Source organism: Schistocerca piceifrons, chromosome 10 (assembly GCF_021461385.2).
Source record: "Schistocerca piceifrons isolate TAMUIC-IGC-003096 chromosome 10, iqSchPice1.1, whole genome shotgun sequence".
Taxonomy (NCBI): Eukaryota; Metazoa; Arthropoda; class Insecta; order Orthoptera; family Acrididae; genus Schistocerca; species Schistocerca piceifrons.
The window spans coordinates 115,507,744-115,525,408 of NC_060147.1; positions in this window are offsets into that span (position 1 = coordinate 115,507,744).

The window sequence follows — 17,665 nt, forward strand, 5'->3', positions numbered from 1 at the left end:
GCTCCTAGCGACCTGGTTTAGGGCGTTTCGGATCTCAAGTTCGCCTGTAGGGTGCGTCGTCTTTTGCCGCATTTAGTACCTCTACCGCGTTGATTTTCTTTTCTCTCTGCTTCTTCGTCCGAGAGGAGGTGGAGGAGGCGTCTGTGCCTTGAGAAGGTGACGTGCGCGGGTCGTAGCGAGCAGAACGAAGGCGTGAGTAATCGCCCACGGGTAGGACAGGTGCCGAGCAGGCTGGGGTACAGGTGAATGGGAGGACAAGTTGACGAGTAAGAGGCGAGGAGCAGGAAGAAAATAAAACGAAGTGAAATAAAGTTGCAGTCGGTACCTGGATGTCTCTTTAACGGACGCCCGGGACTGGCTGGAAAAGTTCAGGCCAAGTAGCGCGCCGCTGCAGTGAATGTTAACGCGCGACTTAACACCCGGTCGAGCAATCCGGCTGGCGTACTTCGCTTCGTGCGAGCTCGTTAAAAGTCCGGCAGGCGGCCAACAGCCCGACTTTGTTATCTAGCCGAGGCGGCACGTGCTGGATGTAGACGGGGATGGAAGTTTCAGCGCTGTAGCGGCACTCAACAAGTATTGCCATCATTTAATAGCCGTGCAGCTGTTGACGTGTGTCTAATGCTAAGTTCCGCGTTTCGGGTTTTTTTCTGTGAAGTCGTCGCGTAAGTGTATGACGATGTCGGTGCTGAGATCATGACGCACCAGCTGTCCAAAATGTGAGAGTTATTTCATTTGTTTTCAGAAGCTGATAATGAAATCACGTCTTCCCGAAACATGCTATGTTTTTCAAATTCATAAATCACTCATTTCAGAAGCTGGTGAGTCATAATTTTCGAAATCGCCGACTTTTAAATTCATAGAAAGACAAGGAAAATAGAGGTTGCAGAATTCAGACTCTGCATTTGCTAAGCATGTACTGAGTGGGGGTCACAACTACCAGTCAGAGGCCCATGTCCTTTAATCGCACGAAGTAATGGCCGCTATCGACAGGGGATCTCAAGTTGATTCCGTATTTCTAGATTTCCTGAAAGCTTTTGACACCGTTCCTCACAAGCGAGTTCTAATCAAGCTGCGGGCCTATGGGGTACCTTCTCAGTTGTGCGACTGGATTCGTGGTTTCCTGTCAGGAAGGTCGCAGTTCGTAGTAATAGACGGCAGATCATCGAGTAAAACTGAAGTGATATCAGGTGTTCCCCAGGGAAGCGTCCTGGGGCCTCTGCTGTTCCTGATCTATGTAAATGACCTGGGTGACAATCTGAGCAGTTCTCTTAGGTTGTTCGCAGATGTTGCTGTAATTTACCGTCTAGTAAGGTCATCCGAAGACCAGTATCACTTGCAAAGCGATTTAGAAAAGATTGCTGTATGGTGTAGCAGGTGGCAGTTGACGCTAAATAACGAATAGTGTGAGGTGATCCACATGAGTTCCAAAAGAAATCCGTTGGAATTCGATTACTCGATAAATAGTACAATTCTCAAGGCTGTCAGTTCAACTAAGTACCTGGGTGTAGAAATTACGAACAACTTCAGTTGGAAAGACCACATAGATAATATTGTGGGGAAGGCGAGCCAAAGGTTGCGTTTCATTTGCAGGACACTTAGAAGATGCAACAAGTCCACTAGAGACAGCTTACACTACACTCGTTCGTCCTCTGTTAGAATATTGCTGCGCGGTGTGGGATCCTTACCAGGTGGGATTGACGGAGGACATCGAAAGGGTGCAAAAACGGGCAGCTCGTTTTATATTATCACGTAATAGGGAAGAGAGAGTGGCAGATATGATACGCGAGTTGGGATGGAAGTCATTAAAGCAAAGACGTTTTTCGTCGCGGCGAGATCTATTTACGCAATTTCAGTCACCGACTTTCTCTTCCGAATGCGAAAATATTTTGTTGAACCCAACCGACATAGGTAGGAATGATCATCAAAATAAAATAAGAGAAATCAGAGCTCGAACAGAAAGGTTTAGGTGTTCGTTTTTCCCGCGCGCTGTTCGGGAGTGGAATGGTAGAGAGATAGTATGATTGTGGTTCAATGAACCCTCTGCCAAGCACTTAAAAGTGAATTGCAGAGTAATCATGTAGATGTAGATGTAGAAGTACTTCACTTAGAAAACAAAGGCCATAAACGTAACCTGCTGGAAGCCCTGGAAATTAACAAACATCTTGCTCACAGTCCAGATCTTATCCTAAATGACCAGACACAGCTCAACACTTCCCCTCTCCTATACTTCAGATAATCATCTTTATTGTTCATTACTTCCCACACTCTCTCTTCCTACATATTCCCATTTTCCTGCATTCATTAAGTTGTTTTGTCTTGTTGAAGTTGTCTTTTCATTCCACATAGACTGTAGTTTCAATAGTTAAGGCTTTCTTTTAACTGGTACTTGTATTACTGTCCATGTTTAACACATATTTTACTTTGCTCACTTATTTAATGAAAACTGTTACACAACCACTGCTTTGATTATAATGTTAATGTTAAAATGCAGTACCATCACACTCTAAAACTGTAGGTTCCTCAAACACCTCCATTCTCCTACATTTATTTATTTCTGTTTATCTTATTGATATTGCTTAAGTTCCTTATGTATTCTGTAGTTACATTGATAACTGTCTCTTTAATTGGTTGTGTATCGCTCTCCATGTTTCATACCTCCTGATGCCGCCTTGTCTAGTACTTCAAAAATGGTTCAAATGGCTCTGAGCACTATGCGACTTAACATCTGAGGTCATCAGTCCCGTAGAACTTAGAACTACTTAACCCTAACTAACCTAAGGACATCACACACATCCATGCCCGAGGCAGGATTCGAACCTGCGACCGTAGCGGTCGCGCGGTTCCGGACTGAAGCGCCTTTGTCTAGTACTAATTTTATTTTATTTTATTAGTTGTGGTTATTGATAGAAACTGTTATGTAGGCATGCTATTCCTATTTTGTGCTAAAGGTTTTCCTGTCTACTCCATTGTTATTTGTGTACTGTTCATTTTTTACTTTTTTTTACTTTTTCATTGCAAAGATGTTACTTACTGTATGTTTGCACTTCAGTCTAGATGTGTTATTTCTCTTCCAATGTTGTTTGCTAAGATTTAACTTCTTTGGTGATAATACTCAGTAAATGTCTGAAGATGGCCTAGCCGGTCGGGGTGGCCGAGCGGTTCTAGGCGCTACAGTTTGGAACCGCGCTACCGCTTCGGTCGCAGGTTCGAATCCTGCCTCGGGCATGGATGTGTGTGATGTCCTTAGGTTAGTTAGGTTTAAGTAGTTCTAAGTTCTAGAGGACTGATGACCTCAGAAGTTAAGTCCCATAATGGTGAGAGCCATTTGAACCATTTTTTTGAAGATGGCCTAGTAAGCCGAAAACCGGTTAACAATAAAAGTAATACTGTAGAACAAAAGCAAACTGGCGCTTTTCATTTATTGAAAATCGAATTGTTGCTTGTCGAAATAACGTGTATTATAATTCATTCACTTTTGCGTGAGTTCGACGAGTTCTGAAAACATTTGTTTTACTCTGGTGCTGGTACCTCGATAACACTGTTTTCGTATGATACAACAGGTTTTTGAAGTAGTATAAAATTCGTTATCCGCAGATACTTGTTTCTCATGTGGCTGTTGTGGTTGTTGTTTAGTATAGTTACTGCAACCAGCATCAATTTGAACCTGTCTACTGTTTCACAGCTTGGTTTCCCTTCATAATATTTGTCTCCCCCGCCCCCCACCCCCCTCATGATCCCTCCATTACCAAACTAATTATTCCCTGTTCTATCAACAGATGCTTTCTGTCAGTCAGGTTCTGCCATAAATTTGCTATTTTTTCCAAATTCGATTTACTTCTTCCTCATTCCGTATCGGAACAACCAACCAAAACTTCATTATTTACATGTTCAAAGTTTATGTTAGCACTCTGATCATTTCAGTGTCAACATTTCACTTCCGTACAAAGCTACAGTCGAGACAAATAAATACCTTCAGAAAGAAGTTTATAAACCTTGTCTGCCATAAGGAAACAACATCACAGACGACATGTGGTAGCGCTAGCTGTGGAGGGTACATAATACGCGTCGTGGGAACGCGGAAAACAGTGGAATCGTTGTCGTCATGCGATTTACGTGACGTCCAAAAGGGCATGATCATTGACTTTCGAACCAACGGTGGAACCATTTCAGAAACGTCTAGGTTTGTAAACTGCTCGCGTGCTCCCATGGTTAAAGTATCATGATCATAATAGGCATTTACTCTTTGATGAGTATGAAATGTCTTATGGTAGCGTTATCTGCGGATTCTTTGGTGGCTAAATGGTCCTATTCTGGAGCCACAGATTCTCCCGCAGTAATGGCATACCCATTTGGTGGTGACTGAATGGTGTAACGGGTTTGTTGCTGTTCTCGTCTACGATTTCTCTTCCTATTGTCCCGCAATTGTCTCTGCTTTTCGAAAGTGTTGCTTGGTGAACAATTTGTTGCCATTTGGATCTATTTAGGGTTGCAGTACTCCAATCATTTGTGTGTGACATTTTGTCATATTTGACCTGAGGACATATTCATATCGCTCCCTGATTGCGCTGACCATTCTTCAGCTGGGGTAACATTATTTGCTTAGGAAGACGGGAGTTTGGCAAGTGGACGATATGACCAACCCGGCGAAGTTGGTGTTTGATAATGTCTGCCTCAATGCTGGTGGAGTTGGTTTCTTCAAAAATGCTGTTGTCTGTTCACCGATCCTGCCACTTTACTCTCAATTTTCTTCTTAGGCAGAGTAGATGGTATTTTTCTAAGCACTTTAAGCGACGCTCATCTATGTCTGGATTTGCAGAAAGATGGCTTCACACGTATGGAAAATACGCTACTATGTCTAGAGGTGTTCCATCAGCTGTGATAACTGGAGCTGCTGCAGCGGAATTTGGGCCTGGCTGATACAGGACTTTCTTTTTGTCTGTGTTAAGCTCTAGGCCAATGGCTATGCATTTAGGGTAGTGTGTAGATCCTATCGTACTGAAGTTCAATGACAGCTGTTGCGGTTGTTCTGCTTTTAGCTCGGAGTCTGCTAAGGTTGAGTAGCTTACTTTTAGTCATTTCACCACCCAATGGTAGGTTTTCCCTAAAAAGGTGAAGTATGGTTCCCACAAATATCGAGAAAAGGCTAGGTGCAATAACACACCCCTGCTTGACTCCTGTGGTAATATTAAACGATTAAAGTATACTGAGCATGGCAAAAGATGCTATCCAAAACCAGCAGAGAGGCAACTGTGTTGGAGCATGTGCCATAAGGTGATAGGGGTGAACTACAGCTTTGGAGATGTGTACGGGTGAACAGACGAGCAACTGTTGAGAAACTGACAGCCCAGATGAACCAAGGGGCAACCAACAGTCACCTCAACAACCGTTCGCGAATGTTGCTGCACTTGGACCTCCTCAGAAGGCGTCTTTTTCACGCACTTATGCTGACTAGTGTTCATCGCTGACGAAGACTGGAATTTGCACGCCTGTGCCGCAACTAGATGCCTACTGCGTGGCGATAAGTTTTATTCTCCCTCGGACAGATGGCCGTTCGCCTGTACGGCCCTGCGACAGCTGTTGGAAGGGTCCGCGCCGGAGGAGGGAACGTTATGGTCTGGGGAATGTTTTCGTGGCATTCTTTCGGTGCCCTCGCCATTCTGGAAGGCACACTGGATCGCCGGCCGCTGTGGCCGAGCGGTTCTAGGCTCTTCAGTCCGGAACCGCGCGACTGCTACGTTCGCAGGTTCCAATCCTGCCTCGGGCACGGATGTGTGTGATGTGCTTAGGTTAGATAGGTATAAGTTCTAGGGGACTGATGACCTCAGATGTTAAGTCCCATAGTGCTCAGAGCCATTTGAACCATTTTGAACCATTTGAGCACACTGAATCGACACAAGCGTGCATCTATCCTCGGGGACCTCGCCCACCCCTACGTGCCCTCTGCACGGTGGCACCTACCAGCAGGACAATGCAACGTGTCGCTCAGCTCGCTGTGTACGTGCGTGGTTCGCCGAGTTCACTGTAGTCTCCTGGCCGTCAAACTCTACGGATTTAAACGCCGTCGAGAATCAGCTGGACCACCTCGTTCGAGCTGTTCACGCCCTGGATTCTCAACTGAGAAACCTAGTTCAGCTCGCCACAGCTCTGGAGTCGACACGGCTCCACATTCCTGTTGGTTCCTTCCAGAACCTCACTGACACTCTCCCTCGCAGCGGTCTGTGCTGCAAAATGTGGTTGTTAAAGCTTTTGACAGGTGGTCACACTAATGTGAGTGGACAGTGAAAATCAGGGGAATGTGTGTATACAAAATTTGTTAGTGTGTGTGTGTGCGTGATTACAGTCCTTTAGTGATATAAAATCATCCAGTGTCATTTGGATATTGGACTATCTCACAGGAATTTTAAAATTTTCCCGGCGAACTAAATATTTAGCTACGGTCGCAGGTACGAATCCTGCCTCGGGCATGGATGTGTGTGATGTCCTTATGTTAGTTAGGTTTAAGTAGTTCTAAGTTCTAGGGGACTGATGACCAGAGATGTTAATCCCATAGTGCTCAGAGCCATTTGAAACATTTCTAAATATTCAAAAAGATTTCGGGCTTGCAGCACTTGAATTAGCAGCCCTCAAACCAACGGTTTTTTGGAGGTACGCGGATAACACTTTCGTAGTGTGGCCTTATGGAGAAGACAAATTAATGGAGGTTTTAGATCGCCTCAACTCCATTCATGAGAACAGTCCGTTTACCATGAAATTAGAGAAAAATGGTTGCCTGCCTTCCTTGGATGTACTAGTTAGACGGAAGATTGATGGCTCTCTGGGGCATTCGAAAGCCCACACATACTGATTTGTATTTAAATTCGTCCAGCTGCCATCACCCATAGCAAACAATGAGTGTACTTAAAACACTTGTACACAGAGCTCATGTAATGTCGGATGCAGATAGTTTGCCTGAAGAGCTTGCCCATCTGAAGAGGGTTTTCAAGGAGATTGGATATTCTACCCGGCAAATTATTCAAGGCACTCGCAATTAAGCCAAAGAAACAGGGAGTGGAGAAAGAAGAGAGCACGCCTACTAAATATTTAGCTTTTCTTCCCTTTGTTGGCAACATTTCCTTCAAAATTGCGAGAATCCTCCACGGATTCGAAGTGAAAGTGATTTTCCATCGACCATCGAAGATTACCGACCTGCTGGGATCAGTGAAAGACGATCTGGTATTGCGCAAGGCGGGAATTTATAGAATACCTTGACGGTGTGGCATGTCATATATAGGACAAACATTGCGAACAGTAGAAGAACGTTGCACTGAACATCAACGCTGTACTCTCCTTTAGCAACCTAGCGAGTCTGCAATTGCTGACCATTGAATTTCCATTGGACACTCAATGGAGTATGACAAGACAACAATTTTGGCGACAGCAACAACCTTTTGGGACTCCGTCATAAAAGAATCAGTGGAAATTCGCATGACAGACAATCTTATGAACCGTGACAATGGCTACCAGCTAGATAATGCGTGGAACCCCGTCATCTCTAATACCTGCTCCAGACGAAGACGTCAGCGTACTCCGATGGCCGCGGCAATTGACAACGCCGAAGTCAGCTGAGTTCTGCAGTTCCACCAGCGAGGGCGCTGCTGGCGGGCGTGGTGGTTCGTCTCTCCCTATGCTTTTGACACATGCGCGGTATACTCGCTGCGCGCTATATATTGCGGAACGGAGGGCGTCTTCGTCAGTCTTGGATGGCTCACCTGAAGATGGCTGGCAGTTGTCCTGTCGAAACATCGTGGAGGGAAGCTAACGACGACCGGCTGCGAGCCCGAAATCTTTTTGAATATTTCACAGGTTCTGGATATGACAAAAATTTCATTTTTAGTATTTAATACAGCTACTGACTGAAATCAGCTATTTAAGAAGCTGATATAATCTCCTCATTAAGTGATACAATTTGATGTTAAAGGGTCGACAAAAGTATTGTTAGTCGCTGGGCACGGAGGGTGAGGTCATCAGAAAGCGGTTTGGCTGAGCTCCACCCTTTTCAGCTGTAGGGGAGACCATCCACGGCTGTCACACCTGACATGCAGCGAGCTGGTGTTAAAGCGAGCTGATGTTGCTATTCGCGAGGACAGACTCATTACGAGTCGGCAATTGGCACTGTACCTGTCAAAAAATCAGCAAAGGAAATTCACACAGTGAAGCACTGGCTCCGCCTCTAGAACAAGGATTCGTACCGACAGGGCAGACACGCCCTTGTTTGGCGCTGGAGGTAGGCCATAGAACGGGATGGAAATTACGCGAAAAAATAAGCTGTGTACGTAAAACACCATTCTTCCGTGTGTGTAATTCTCATTACGTTCGATAAACAATTGTTGGAGAAATAAAAAGTAGTGCATGACTTTGTGGGCAACATTCATACAGCCCGAAAGATTCCGAAGCGATTTTGACACTTGAAATACACTCCTGGAAATGGAAAAAAGAACACGTTGACACCGGTGTGTCAGACCCACCATACTTGCTCCGGACACTGCGAGAGGGCTGTACAAGCAATGATCACACGCACGGCACAGCGGACACACCAGGAACCGCGGTGTTGGCCGTCGAATGGCGCTAGCTGCGCAGCATTTGTGCACCGCCGCCGTCAGTGTCAGCCAGTTTGCCGTGGCATACGGAGCTCCATCGCAGTCTTTAACACTGGTAGCATGCCGCGACAGCGTGGACGTGAACCGTATGTGCAGTTGACGGACTTTGAGCGAGGGCGTATAGTGGGCATGCGGGAGGCCGGGTGGACGTACCGCCGAATTGCTCAACACGTGGGGCGTGAGGTCTCCACAGTACATCGATGTTGTCGCCAGTGGTCGGCGGAAGATGCACGTGCCCGTCGACCTGGGACCGGACCGCAGCGACGCACGGATGCACGCCAAGACCGTAGGATCCTACGCAGTGCCGTAGGGGACCGCACCGCCGCTTCCCAGCAAATTAGGGACACTGTTGCTCCTGGGGTATCGGCGAGGACCATTCGCAACCGTCTCCATGAAGCTGGGCTACGGTCCCGCACACCGTTAGGCCGTCTTCCGCTCACGCCCCAACATCGTGCAGCCCGCCTCCAGTGGTGTCGCGACAGGCGTGAATGGAGGGACGAATGGAGACGTGTCGTCTTCAGCGATGAGAGTCGCTTCTGCCTTGGTGCCAATGATGGTCGTATGCGTGTTTGGCGCCGTGCAGGTGAGCGCCACAATGAGGACTGCATTGACCGAGGCACACAGGGCCAACACCCGGCATCATGGTGTGGGGAGCGATCTCCTACACTGGCCGTACACCACTGGTGATCGTCGAGGGGACACTGAATAGTGCACGGTACATCCAAACCGTCATCGAACCCATCGTTCTACCATTCCTAGACCGGCAAGGGAACTTGCTGTTCCAACAGGACAATGCACGTCCGCATGTATCCCGTGCCACCCAACGTGCTCTAGAAGGTGTAAGTCAACTACCCTGGCCAGCAAGATCTCCGGATCTGTCCCCCATTGAGCATGTTTGGGACTGGATGAAGCGTCGTCTCACGCGGTCCGCACGTCCAGCACGAACGCTGGTCCAACTGAGGCGCCAGGTGGAAATGGCATTGCAAGCCGTTCCACAGGACTACATCCAGCATCTCTACGATCGTCTCCATGGGAGAATAGCAGCCTGCATTGCTGCGAAAGGTGGATATACACTGTACTAGTGCTAACATTGTGCATGCTCTGTTGCCTGTGTCTATGTGCCTGTGGTTCTGTCAGTGTGATCATGTGATGTATCTGACCCCAGGAATGTGTCAATAAAGTTTCCCCTTCCTGGGACAATGAATTGACGGTGTTCTTATTTCAATTTCCAGGAGTGTAGACGAAACGCGCCGCTACTGCAATTTCCGAGGTGGAAGTGTGAATCCCACGTTACTCATAACTACAATGCGATTTACGTGCTACGATACAACAATCGCTGGACTTATTGCTCTTTCCGCTGCTATTAAGTGGCAACCCGCCAGGGTAGCTGAGAGTGCTAATGCGCTACTTCCTGGACTCGGGTAGCCGCGCCGGTCCCAGATCGAATCTGCCCGGCGGATTAACGACGAGGGCCGGTATGCGAGCCAGCCTGGATGTGGTTTTTAGGTGGTTTTCCACATCCCGCTAGGTGAATACCGGGCTGGTCCCCACGTTCCGCCTCAGTTACACGACTCGCAGACATTTTCAAACGTTCGCACTATTCCATGGCTTACACTAGCCGCAGACAGCTGAGGTACACTAATTCCGTCCTGGGGGGGGGGGGGGGGGGGGGGGGGGGGGGGGGGTTCGGGGTGACGGCACAAAGGGCATCCGCCCAACCTCTGCAACTCTATTTTAAGTGGCCTGGAAACAGTACAGGTTTCCAGTCACACAACTACGTACAACTATCATTTGCCTCACTACTATATTCTTGGTCAGTCAAAAATTATGCCTACCCTGGCCGATGATATATGGTTTTTATGTCCGTTCTGGTACAGCAGTAAAGATGAATAAAGCACGAACAAGTAAACCCTTTCCTTATTTTTCATTGTGCGTGACTAGACATCTGCATTGTTTCCACTCCACCTAATAACAGTGTGTAAATAGCAACAAGTACAGTGCTTGCTGCATCGCAGTTCGTCAATCTCGTTGCGATTACGACCAACGTGGGATTCACGCTTGCATCCCGAGATGTGCAATAGCGGCGCGTTTCGTGTATTTAAAGCGTCATCTTCGCTTTGCAATTTCTCGGAAAGTAATGGACGTATTTCGGTGCAACTAACACCTTCGTTTTTGTGATTTTTCATGTTATTGACTGCATAAGAAGTATTATAAGGCGTGCATTTAAAAAAAACCATGAGTTAGTGTTTGAAATAATATTTGCTTTCGTTTTAGAATGTGTCATAGTATTTACTTTCATGAGCCTCTGCCTTACATTCACACACTTGAAAGCTGTTTTTCAGTATCTATTGTTGTTCCAGAGATACTTGCTCTGAGATGTTTAAGCGGACCACGACGTATATTTTGAAGCAGCGTAATTCGTGTTGCACCGGTTACCCAGACCGTACTGAAGCAATAGTACAAAATGAAAGCACTTAACGACTACCAAGAAATTTTGGACATAATTGCAAATGCTTTCGAAAGTGATACACCCCCACGAAATAATGAAAGGAAAGAAGTTTATCGTTTACTGCATTTTTTTCTTTTCTTGCAGTAAAACTTCAGGTATCAAGGAAGACGTTTTGATCGAGTACCTCTTTACTACTAACTCCATTGGTAACACATTACGCAGTCATATACCATTGAATGTACATGCAAAATAATATCATTGTTCAACATACAATTCAGGAAATATGATCATAAACGTTAAGCCACTGTATAGAGCCTTTCGATTGTTCACTTGCCTCCACTAAAGCTGTTTACTTAAACAGGAGCCCCTCCATGTCCCTGAAATAGGTTTCTTAAGCGCTTTCTGGTACGCTAGGAGTCAGCATATAGCTCCATTTTCAGTAGCAGTAGCTGACCCACTATCTACACTCCTGGAAATTGAAATAAGAACACCGTCAATTCATTGTCCCAGGAAGGGGAAACTTTATTGACACATTCCTGGGGTCAGATACATCACATGATCACACTGACAGAACCACAGGCACATAGACACAGGCAACAGAGCATGCACAATGTCGGCACTAGTACAGTGTATATCCACCTTTCGCAGCAATGCAGGCTGCTATTCTCCCATGGAGACGATCGTAGAGATGCTGGATGTAGTCCTGTGGAACGGCTTGCGATGCCATTTCCACCTGGCGCCTCAGTTGGACCAGCGTTCGTGCTGAACGTGCAGACCGCGTGAGACGACGCTTCATCCAGTCCCAAACATGCTCAAAGGGGGACAGATCCGGAGATCTTGCTGGCCAGGGTAGTTGACTTACACCTTCTAGAGCACGTTGGGTGGCACGGGATACATGCGGACGTGCATTGTCCTGTTGGAACAGCAAGTTCCCTTGCCGGTCTAGGAGTGGTAGAACGATGGGTTCGATGACGGTTTGGATGTACCGTGCACTATTCAGTGTCCCCTCGACGATCACCAGTGGTGTACGGCCAGTGTAGGAGATCGCTCCCCACACCATGATGCCGGGTGTTGGCCCTGTGTGCCTCGGTCGTATGCAGTCCTGATTGTGGCGATCACCTGCACGGCGCCAAACACGCATACGACCATCCTTGGCACCAAGGCAGAAGCGACTCTCATCGCTGAAGACGACACGTCTCCATTCGTCCCTCCATTCACGCCTGTCGCGACACCACTGGAGGCGGGCTGCACGATGTTGGGGCGTGAGCGGAAGACGGCCTAACGGTGTGCGGGACCGTAGCCCAGCTTCATGGAGACGGTTGCGAATGGTCCTCGCCGATACCCCAGGAGCAACAGTGTCCCTAATTTGCTGGGAAGCGGCGGTGCGGTCCCCTACGGCACTGCGTAGGATCCTACGGTCTTGGCGTGCATCCGTGCGTCGCTGCGGTCCGGTCCCAGGTCGACGGGCACGTGCACCTTCCGCCGACCACTGGCGACAACATCGATGTACTGTGGAGACCTCACGCCCCACGTGTTGAGCAATTCGGCGGTACGTCCACCTGGCCTCCCGCATGCCCACTATACGCCCTCGCTCAAAGTCCGTCAACTGCACATACGGTTCACGTCCACGCTGTCGCGGCATGCTACCAGTGTTAAAGACTGCGATGGAGCTCCGTATGCCACGGCAAACTGGCTGACACTGACGGCGGCGGTGCACAAATGCTGCGCAGCTAGCGCCATTCGACGGCCAACACCGCGGTTCCTGGTGTGTCCGCTGTGCCGTGCGTGTGATCATTGCTTGTACAGCCCTCTCGTAGTGTCCGGAGCAAGTATGGTGGGTCTGACACACCGGTGTCAATGTGTTCTTTTTTCCATTTCCAGGAGTGTATGTCCTATGAAGTATGGGGAAGAGGATTTCCGTTTAATGTCCATAACTTGGGGGCTATCTCCTTGCAGCAAACTACGAAGAACCCTGATGTGACAGCACTACTTTGCGGTGTTCACACAGCAACAGCCGATTCCGGCTGTCTTATCTTGCAAATATAGCTAGTTTCTCGCATACTTTGGAGAAAGTTTCAATTCAGTAAAATCTTGTTAAGACTTGAAACCGAATCATATGTGGAAACTTGATTTAAATGTTTAAAAATGTAAAATGACGCAATTCACAAAACGAGAAAAATGTAACTAGTATCGTATGGCAACAGCATCAGTGATTCACAATTGGAATCAGTCAACTCATACAAATATCTGCGTATACCAATACGTAGGGATATAATGTGAGCCGGCCGGCGTGGCCGAGCGGTTCTAGGCACTTCAGTCTGGAACCGCGCGACCACTACGGTCGCAGGTTCGAATCCTGCCTCGGGCATGGATGTGTGTGATGTCCTTAGGTTAGTTAGGTTTGAGTAGTTCTAAGTTCTAGCGGACTGATGACCTCAGATGTTAGATTCGATAGTGCTCAGAGCCATTTGTTTTTATATAAGGTGGAATAATAACATAGGCTCAGCGGTAGCAGTTGGAAAAACTTCAGTTTGCTGGTGAGATAAAAGGAAACCGCAATGAATCTACAAAAGGAGATTGGATTGCCTACAAAACGCTTACCCGACCCATTCAAGATCAAATAAAGGAACACCGTCAGGGCCACATTTTTTTTTATTACCGACTATCGGTTTCAGTCTATGCTGCAGATAATCTTCAGACCAAATAGGAACAGGGAAAAGAGAAACCAACAATAAAAATTACTATCTGAGGCTGCCCATTTATCAACAAAATATAGTGAGAGCTCACACATACCTGGTGCCGCGAAGTGCAGTTTGCCGACTAATGTAAAACGTACAGGTTGTTGGTGGGGTAAAAAAAAAGCATAGCGACGTGACGTGTTCGTATGTCACAGGCCAAAAAATTTGTATAGCCACATGACGAGTGGGTAGTATATTAAAACAGTGTCAAACAGATTCCTCCACCATAAAATAGACTGAAATAAATAATCTCAAGGACTAAAAGACATGGTAATGAAATACACTGACGCGCCAAAGAAATTGTTATAGGCATGCATATTTAAATACAGAGATATGTAAATAGAATACGGCGCTGCAGTCGGCAACCCCCATATAAGACAACAAGTGCCTGGCGCAGTTATTAGATCGATTACTGCTGCTACAACCCAAGTTATCAATATTTAACTGAGTTTGAAGGTGGTGTTACAGTCGGCGTGCGAGCGATGGGACACAGCATCTCCGAGGTAGCAATGAAGTGGGGATTTTCCCGTACGACCATTTCACGAGTGTACAGTGAATATCAGGAATCCGGTAAAACATCAAATCTCCCACAAGACTGTGGGCGGAAAAAGATCCTGCACGTACGGATCCAACGACGACTAAAGAGAACCGTTCAACTTGACACAAGTGCAACCCTTCCGCAAAATGCTGCAGATTTCAATGCTCGGTCATCGACAAGTATCGGCATGAGAAACATTCGACGAAACATCATCGTATGGGCTTTCGGAGCCGAAGGCCCACTCGTGTACCCTTGATGACTACACCACGCAAAGCTTTATGCCTCGCCTGGGCCCGTCAACACCGACATTGGACTGTTGATGAATGGAAACGTGTTGCCTGGTCGGCCGAGTCTCGTTTCAAATTGTATCGAGCGGATGGACGTGTACGGGTATGGAGACAACCTCATGAATCCATGAACCCTGCATGTCAGCAGAGGACTGTTGAAGCTGGTGGAGGCTCAGTAATGGAGCAGGGCGCGTGCAGTTGGAGCGGTATACGTCTAGATACGACTCTGACAGGTGACACGTACGTAAGCATCCTGTCTGATCACGTGCATCCATTCATGTCCACTGTGCATTCCGACGAACTTGAGCAATTCCAGCAGGACAGTGCGACACCCCACACGTCCAGAATTGCTACAGAGTGGCTCCAGAAACACTCTTAGGAGCGTAAACACTTCCGCTGGCCACCAAACTCCCAAGAAATGAACATTATTGGGCATATCTGGTATGCCTTGCAACATGCTGTCCAGAAGAGATCTCCACCCCCTCGAACTCTTACGTATTTGTAGACAGTCCTAAAGAATTCATGGTGTCAGTTCCCTCCAGCACTACTTCAGACATTCGTCGAGTCCATGCGACGTCGTGTTCCGGCCCTTCTGCGTGCTCACGGGAGCCCTACAAGATATTAGACAGGTGTACCAGTTTCTTTGGCTCTTCGGTATATAGACACCATAGCACTGGTTGACGCTCTGCAGTCGTGCTTGTCCGTGCTCTTTTTATTGTACCTCTTCTCTTTAATGTTGCTGGGGCAGGCGGGTGCATTGAAGTGGTGGACATCGAGTGCTCGTTGTACCCTTGTGCATATCTCAGCTGTCAGAAGCGGTCGCGTGTTTAATTACGCCGGTTTGCGGTTCATTAGTCAACCTCTGTCGCTTTTGAGCCTCCGTCCAAAGTAATCTGATAATCGTATCAGCTACCTGCAGCCACAGTTTCAGTTCTGCTTTGTGACCTTCCACTATGACAGGAGACGGAGAGTGGCTTCCGCTTATACAGCCACCCCTCCCCTTCACCATCCTTCAGCGCCAACACAAGCAGTTTCTGCTCTGCTGGGCGCAAACCGCCGCCATGAATGCTGAGTTACTTCTGCCTCGCCACGCTCCCCTCTGACGGGCAATAAACGGAGAACTGTGAAACAAATACTGCATGACGTAAAGCCTGGGAACTTGCCTTGTTAATCTTTCAAAAGGCTCCAGCCATATACTTGTAAGAACAGTCTAAGACAAAAACATATCAAGAAATTATCCGAATGGGACGGATATCGGTGAATGTGATGTACATGTACGGACAATCAAATTATCACAGTTTCACAAAAAGTAGATGATTTATTCAAGAGAGAGAGTTTCAACAACTGAGCAAGTTGGAAACAACACTTAGAAAATGGTATGGGAAGGCTAACCAAAGGTTGAGTTCTATTGGCAGGACATTTAGGAAATGTAAGAGATCTACTAAGGAGATCCCCTATACTACGCTTGTCCGTCCTCTTTTAGAATACTGCTGCGCGGTGTGGGATCCTTACCACATAGTCGTAGGATAGACGGAGTACATCGAAAACGTTCAAAGTAGGGCAACACGTTTTGAATATAGGGGAGAGAGTGTCATTGAAATGATACAGAATTTTGGATGGACATCAATAAAACAAAGGCGTTTTTCGTTGCTGTGGACTCTTCTCACGGAATCACAATCACCAACTTTCTCCTGATAATGCGAAAATATTCGAAGGATTATGTCTTCGTTTGATTTATTAAAATATTACCATCCAAACCCAGTTAACGAAGGTGGAGGGATTACTTTTCATATAACCCTCTTACATAGACCTGAAGATGATGGAAGAGGTCGAAACATGTAATGTATTAAAAACTTGCAACTGATACAGAAGAGACTGTTTTAAATATCAACACAATTTCTGTCCTCTGGGAACGAATATGTCGCCTGTGGCTAATCGTACGGAAAGATATAGTTGTTCGTTCTTTCCGCGCGCTATACGAGATTGTAATAATAGAGAATTGTGAAGATGGTTCGATGAACCATCTGCCAGGCAGTTAAATGTGATTTGCAGAGTATCGAATATCTGTTTGCATAAGGGCCAGAGATGGCCCAACGCTTTAGAGGCTTGTTCAATTTCTGAAGCTCTTCCTCTTGAGTATGTCGTCCAATTATTCTGTAATTGTAATCATTTGTTTGTCGGTACATGTACATCACATCTACAGATTTCCGTCCCATTCGGATTATTTCTTCGTAGTGCGTGTTTTTTTGGTACTGTATTTACAGCACTGTGCTCATGTCAGACATAGCTATCGCCAGCAATACCCTGGGGATGTGCAATAGGGCCGCTCTTGTTTTCTATGCGCAAAAACCCGCTGTCCGACAGGGTGAGTAGCAATCTGCATCTCTTTGCTGATGACGCTGTGGTTTTCAGGAAAGTATCGTCGTTTAGTGACTGTACGAAGGTGCATGGTGGCTTGGACAGAATTACACTACTGGCCATTAAAATTGCTGCACCAAGAAGAAACGCAGATAATAAACGGGTATTCATTGGACAAATATATTATACTAGAACTGACATGTGATTACATTTTCACGCTATTTGGATGCATAGATCCTGAGAAATCAGTACCCAGAACAACCACCACTGGCCGTAATAACGGCCTTGATACGCCTGGGAATTGAGTCAGACAGGGCTTGGATGGAGTGCACAGGTACAGCTGCCCATGCAGGTTCAACACGATACCACAGTTCATCAAGAGTAGTGACTAGCGTATTGTAACGAGCCAGTTGCTCGGCCACCATTGACCAGACGTTTTCAGTTGGTGAGAGATCTGGAGAATGTGCTGGCCACGGCAGCAGTCGAACATTTTCTGCATCCAGAAAGGCCCGTACAGAACCTGCAACATGCGGGCGTGCATTATCCTGCTGAAATGTATGGTTTCCCAGGAATCGAATGAAGGGTAGAGCCATGGGTCGTAACACATCTGAAATGTAACGTCCACTATTCAAAGTGCCGTCAGTGTGAACAAGAGGTGA